The 6,754-nt window shown below is 43.8% G+C and overlaps 1 protein-coding gene across 1 annotated transcript in view; it reads left to right on the top strand.

Moving 5' to 3' along the window:
• Positions 1-238: 238 nt before the first annotated feature.
• The window catches only part of TENM1 (teneurin transmembrane protein 1), a 306,681-nt gene continuing 300,165 nt past the window's right edge, over positions 239-6,754 (top strand). Inside the window, exon 1 of the mRNA XM_059482796.1 lies at positions 239-344. The gene's annotated coding sequence lies outside the window, so the exon portion shown is untranslated. The remainder of the gene's footprint in view (positions 345-6,754) is intronic.

The following is a 6,754-nucleotide window of genomic DNA, read 5'->3' as shown; positions in this document are numbered from 1 at the left end:
AGCGAGCGGCGCCGCTGACACTACACCCGCCGGAGAGCAGCGGCGGCGGCAGCAGCGGCGGGGCTGCGCCGCGCCGGCCCCGCGTCCCTTCACGCCTCGGCTCCCAGCGCCTGGTGCGGGCAGCTGCGGGGCGAGCAGCGGCAGCCGGCGCGTCCCCCCGGCGGGGCGGAGGGGCCAGGGCGGGCTGCGGGGGAGCCGCCGGCAGCGGCGATGTGGATTTATATTGGCCCGCGCCGCAGCCGCCGGGGAGCGGGGCGCGGGCACCGCACCTAGAGGCGATGGGCGAAGCCGTCGGCGGGGCTGAGCCGGGGCGCTGCTGAAAGTTCAGCCGGTGGCCGCGCTCGGTAAGTTTGCCGGGGAGGCGGGAGCGGCGCCGCGGGCGCCCGAACTTCGCGTTTCGCGGGGGGCAGCGGCGTCCGAGCCGGGGCGGCGAGGGTAGCGCCGGGCGCCGCCGGGGATGCCTTGCCCCGCCGGAGCGGGAGCCGCCGGGCGCTCCCGGAGGGGTTTTTGGATGGCACTGGGTGTGTACGTGCGGCTCCGTGTGCGCTGTGCGGACGCGGTGCCGGCGGGCGGCTGCCGGGCTCCGGGGCGGTTCGTGAGGGCACCGCGCGGCTGCGGGAGCGGGCTCCCGGCAGCGATGCCGCGCTCGGGGCTGAGCCCGGCGCCCCGCACGCCTACAGCAGGGCTCCTTCTCCCGCGGTTGCCGGGCGCGGTGTGTGGGCGCGGAGCGGCGCTCTGAGCGCGGTGCCATCGCCCCGGGCGGCAGCGGCTCCCCGTGCCCGAGGCGGAGCGGGGCGCGGCGCGGTGCGCGGCTCTCCGCGGGGTGCGGCGAAAGGCGGGGCGCTGCCGGGGGCCGGGCTCCGGCTCCGCGCTGGCGTTGCGGGGCCGCTCGCATGAAAAGCCGCATCTCGGTGCGCGTAGGGTGAGGTGGCTCCGCCGGGGCAGCGGGACCGCGCTGCTCCCAGCTGGAGGATGGAGCAGCCTGATGTCTGACCGCTCCGCAGGCTTAATCTGCTAAACGTGTGCTTGGTGTATTCTTCTGCCACCGGTTGTGGGATCTGGTAATCTCCTTTAGTCAAGGCGTGTGTACATGCAGGCGTTACGCTGCCCTGCTGCTTCCAGCTGTTTTTTCTCTAAAACACCTCACGGCTGCAGCTCGTGACTGACGGTTTAAGCTCGGTGTGTGCTCAGAGCGGCTGTGGATATGATTGTGGTACATAGTGAGGAACCTGCCTCTGTAGCATGAACTGTATGCTCTTACCGTGCTGAGTGGAAACACGTTTACCTTAGCAGATCTGGGCTTTACGTGTTCTTATACTGAAATCAATGCCAAGAGCTGCCCACCTTCCCCTTTATTTGGATTAAATATATGCTACCTCTTTAGGCTGTGTAGTAACTAACTATCTTAGTGATAGTCTTTTATTGATTGTTTTCCCAATATTCAAAGATTGTAGATACCCATCTTGATTGTGCTGATGCTTCCCTGGTAATTAACGAGTCAGATACACTGACTATGGAAATAAATACCAACTGTCCGTGTGGTGGGGCAAGCATCTCAGACATCTTCTGTGTCTCCAAATGGTTTTGCAGTAACAAACCCCCACCCCTCCTAGTGCCTGGATTTTACCTGTTAATTGTGAAGCTTAATGTAAAGCAGTTTGATATTTGAAGTATGGAGTTGCTGGTGTTGTAGTGAGCACTTTGTGAATCACAAAGAGCAAGATAAACTGTAGTAGGGGAAGAGCTATACACCAGAAGGTGAGATACAGCCCCAACAGCTTTCCTTCTTCCTTGTCCATAGTTTCTTTTCAAAGCTTATTTTATGCATGACCCTTAATGCTGTGGATTAATCTCAAAACACTTTTTCACAGCAAAATGCAATCTTCTTAATAGCCTGCTATCCCCATAGATATCATATTGATAACATAAATTCATCAGAAGTTGATACTGTAGTTTTAGTGTAACTGTGTGTCTTGGGGATTTTGGCTTGCTTCTTTGTTTTAAGAACTCAAATCTCTAAACTGCTGGGGATTTTAGGAACCTCTCTCAGTCTTGTGTGTTTTTTATTGTTGTTTTTGGTATGCCTTTTTTTGTTCCTTTTTTAATCACAGTTTTGTTTCAAAGAATGGTTCCAAGTTTTCTGAATAACACATATCCAGTAGAATTTTTCTCTGAATATCTGATTTTTAAAAAAACCTCAATCAAAACTAAATAAAATCCCAAGACAATTATATTTCAAATACTGAAATAAAAATCCTTTATTTTAAAGAGAACAGTTCCTTTCAGTTGCCAAATTTTAAGTATTTAAATGATGTGTATAAATAGCAAACGAGAAAATTCTTATTAAAAGCAGCTTTTAAGAATGTGGGAATGCAAATTACTACTCTCAACACTTCAAGTAGTCAGATGTGGAAGTAAATGAACATATTGTATTGATGGCTTATGTGTAAAAAAGCCATTGAAGTGTATTCAGAGTTCTATAAAAGCAGTGTCATCTGAGGAAAACTGTGGCAAAGGAAGTCTATTACTCATTTGATGTGGCATCATAGTTAAAATGGTAGTTTTGAAAACTGAAGAAATTACCTGGTTGCTCACACGTGTGCCTGTAGTCACATACGGAGCTGTGCAATGTTCTGCTCTGCAGTAATGGCTTTGGAACAGGTAGATGTATACTTCCTTCTTTCCAATGAGATAGGAAATTTAGAGAATTGGTGTTGATGTTAATTGGAGCAGACAGGACATTATTCCAATGTGATTCATGAGGTCTAAACGGTATGCATTTAATTTTTAAATGATCCTAATCTGAAAAATGTAAGAAGAATAATGCTGCTTAATTTATCACAATCTTAGGGCTTTGAATATGGGAGAAGAGTCCTCTCCATTTGGTCAGGAATGTTTTTTGTTCCCATTTTACAGACTGAGAGAATGCTGTGTCCTGTCTTTGCTTCTGTCACAATGACTGCCAGTGTCTCACAATGACTGTGTGGGACTAGATTTTGAAATGTTTTAGACTCCAGATATAAACTATGGTGATGGAACTATGTCTGAAATTCACGAGTTTCTGTTTTCTTGTCTGTTTCTTGTTCATTTCGATGTGCCCATTGATTATATTTGACAGTTCAGCACAACTGAGTTCATGATAACTTTTGTGAGACCAAACATTAATACAGTTTTGCTCTTTCTCTAAAGGCCCAGTCCCGAGTCTACTGATTTGAGGTCCAAAATTTTCTGCCTTCAAAGTTGTGAAAATAGGATCAAGTCAAACTGTAGTTTGGTAATTGTTGGTGGAAGCAGTTTCAAGTATTGCAGTCACTAATCTGTTTGGCTTCTTTAGTGTTTTAGAGTGGTGGGTGCATGAAGTGCTGTAATACTTATGCAGCCTTTATATAAATTAAGTAAAGGAAATACAGTGATGGGGTTTTTTTGCTCACCTTTAAAGTTTGGTTATGATCCCAGAGTACAAACTTTAGATTTCCCAAGATTTTTGTGCTTTACATACACAAGTTGATGACAACTTAGGTTTCTAAAACCTATGCAGAAGTTAAATATCACAGTATTAAAACAGTAATGAGAATTTCACAGACTCAGAATAGTTTGGGTTGGAATGGACGTTTAAAGGTCATCCATTCCAACTCCTCTGCAATCAGCAGGAATATCTTCAAGTAGATCAGGTTGCTCAGAGCCCTTTCCAACCTGACCTTGAATGCTTCCAAGGATGGGGCCTGTACCACCTCTCTGGGCAACTTGTGCCACTGTCTCATCACCAATACTATAAAAACTTCTTCCTTAATCTAAATTGGCTCACCTTCAGCTGGAAGCCATTATCCCTTATTCTGTTTAAGTCATTGTTGCTGATATCGGTATTTAACTACAGTCCTTTCCAGTGAATAAATAAAAATCATTCTTGTCTCACAAATGAAAATGCTTGCTGTGTTTGGGGAAACTACATTGAAGCTGAGACTTGTGAAGGTTTTGGTTCAGAAAAAAATACCATGTTTAGAAAAATTTGCTGATTTTTATAATGTAAGGTTGTGTGGAATCTTAGGTGGACACATGTTAAAGCGATGCTGTTGCTCTCCTGTAGAGGTTGATTGAGTCTTACACTCTGCTGATACAGAAAAGTTACAGGTGCTTATCCAAGCTTCTGTTCATCAGCAGTGCTGCATTTCTGTATGATGCTGGTTTGTAACTGGGATGACAAAGTTGAAATTCCATTAGAGAACAAAAAGCTCTGTATCTAAGGTTAGTCTAGGTAGTATGCAAACCTGTCGTCTGTGGTGACAGACAGATGAACCAGCTACCAGCATTTCAACCTTTCCATTGTTCTGCCAGACCAGCACTGCATCACTGAGGGCTTTTGTATCTTCACAGTTTCTCATTGATGCTCACCAAGAGCATCATCATCATTATTTTACCAGGCAGATAGTTCTTTTAAAAGATTGAGCATTTTGCTGAAGTACTGATAAGTGGCATATTCAAAGTTTATTGAAATCAGTTAGAGGTAGACTTGTCCCTCCCTCAGCTTGCCATTTTACTAACTTACTTTTTGTGGTTTCTTCACCAAGGACACAGCACAGTAATATTTGGCTGAGCTATCACAGATGCACAGAATTATTCTGTAGTACAGCTGTAGCTGTAGGTTTTACACTATGATAGAAGTGCCAGTGGTAGATGGCTCCCCCAAAGTGACTATCCAATATGTATCTTGCTATTGTTCTGCTTTCTGTGAATCAAACAATTAACTTAAGAAAGAGACAGAAATATGCTATGTGTCAGTTGATCTCTATGAATGAAATGAGAGGGAAATTATGTTAAATGGTACTTCTGTTGGATGGAAAGTAAGATTTTGATGCTGCTTAAGTAAAAAGGAGATATTAGTTATATTCTTATCTTGGCACTTTGATAAGCCTGTTCTTGAGACTCTTCTGTTGCATTTCATAATGAGATTGCTTAAATGAGCAGATTGCAGTCCTCATCCATCTTTGCCTATGGCTGAAACCACATAAATATTAATTCCTTAAAAAAAGTCTTTACTGGTAGGCTTAAAAATCAGTTCACATGGATGAAGCTGAAGTCTGCCATTACCATCTAACTTCAGAAAAACTCCTTTTTTATTTGTTGATGCTTAAGTGTTTTCTGTTTATTTGCTTGAAAGCCTTCATACATCTTGAAATTTGATGCACTATAATGTGGGGGGATAGAATATGAGAAAATAAAGATAGCGTAGAAAGTAATCTCACCCCTAAGGAGTTGCATCTGGGCCAATTATCAAAGATCAGGAACAGGCCTGACTTTACCAGGCCACAGGTGTAACCAATGAGAAGAAGATGCTATAAAAGAGTGGGGTGGCTGGGTGAGAAGGGAGCTGCAGTCATTGCCTGCTTTGTGAAGGAGAAAGAGTCAGTGCTCTCAGGAACTGCCCATGAGAAACACCCAGAAGGTATGGAACTTTTGTGAAAGAAGACAGCAGTATGGAACACCTGCAATGAGGTGACAACACTATAACATGGCAATCTTTGTGTATAAATTATAGCTGTCGTTTGCATTATGCAACACAGTAATGCCACTAGTATTTATACTTGACAGGAGAAGTAATTTAGATGGTTCTTTACTTTTTTAAAATAGCTTGTAGGTGTTACCTGTTCATTTAATTCACTATATTAAATGCCATTGGTTTTACCTTAATGTGTCTTTAATAAATTTAAAAACCTGTTTGAGCAATGAAAAAGCACCAGAAATACAACTTTAGTGGAAATTGAAATATTAATATCAGTGATACAGGGTTAATTGAATGCCAGGAAAAAAATACCTTCCAGAGGATGAAAACTCCTTTACTTGTAACGTCTACGTTGAGAGTAATTTCAAGGTGTTTTAAAAGTTGAAATGAGTCCTAAAATGGTGGGGAAAATGCATCCTAAAACTGCAGTTTCTAACTTAACTGTTGCTGTTATATTTGAACTCAAAATCTAAAGCAGTTTCCTGAATAATAATGAAACGAGGCATAAAAATTAATCTCCATAGAAAGTCCCTAAGGGGAAAAAAAGACAGATGACTTTGTGAAGAGCATTCTGGTGTGCAAGGAGATGAGGCATTTCTCATATTCATGTTGCTGAGTAATCTTTATTTACTTACATGGAGTAAGTTTTGGTACTTTTTTCTCTTATTTTCTTGAGCCAAGGATATTTGACTCTGCCTGCCCTTTCCACAGATTGGGCATGTGAGTTGAGTGCTCTTGTTGCCAGTCTAGCTGGATTCTGATTATCTGTCAGTAAGTAACTGGTATTTTCAAAGCTTCTCTGTTAAAGTTCCAGTTAGTCTGAAAGAAAAGGAAGCTCTTTTCTTTTCAAGCTTTCAGAAGCAGTTCACTTCCTGCCAGCACTAAAGCTTTGTCTCTTCTGTGGCTTGATGTTGAAGCTTCTGTATTGAACTCAGCATGTTTCCCTTTTCTCTTGAACTGATGAAGAGTCAAAATTTAATATAACAGATTCATCAGCTGGGAGTGAGGATGGATTTATTTTGGAGAACTGAGATGGTGAAGACTTGTGTGTTCTCCTCTGCTGAATATGGAACCAGCATGTTGGATTTCTTGAGTTTGTGTGATTGGGTATTGAATGGAGCAGCTTTGGAGTTCTCCTAGGTATTTGCCACATAACCTTTTGTGCTTTCAGACTTGTAACTGTTTCTAGAAATGGCAGATGTATGGAAATTGAGAGATGCTGGAAGTCATCTTGTATGTATATGTGTGTGTATATAT

The sequence above is a fragment of the Ammospiza nelsoni genome, chromosome 15 (genome assembly GCF_027579445.1).
Source record: "Ammospiza nelsoni isolate bAmmNel1 chromosome 15, bAmmNel1.pri, whole genome shotgun sequence".
Classification (NCBI taxonomy): domain Eukaryota; kingdom Metazoa; phylum Chordata; class Aves; order Passeriformes; family Passerellidae; genus Ammospiza; species Ammospiza nelsoni.
Note: the sequence above shows the minus strand (reverse complement) of the source record. Positions and strands in the feature narration are given on the sequence as shown.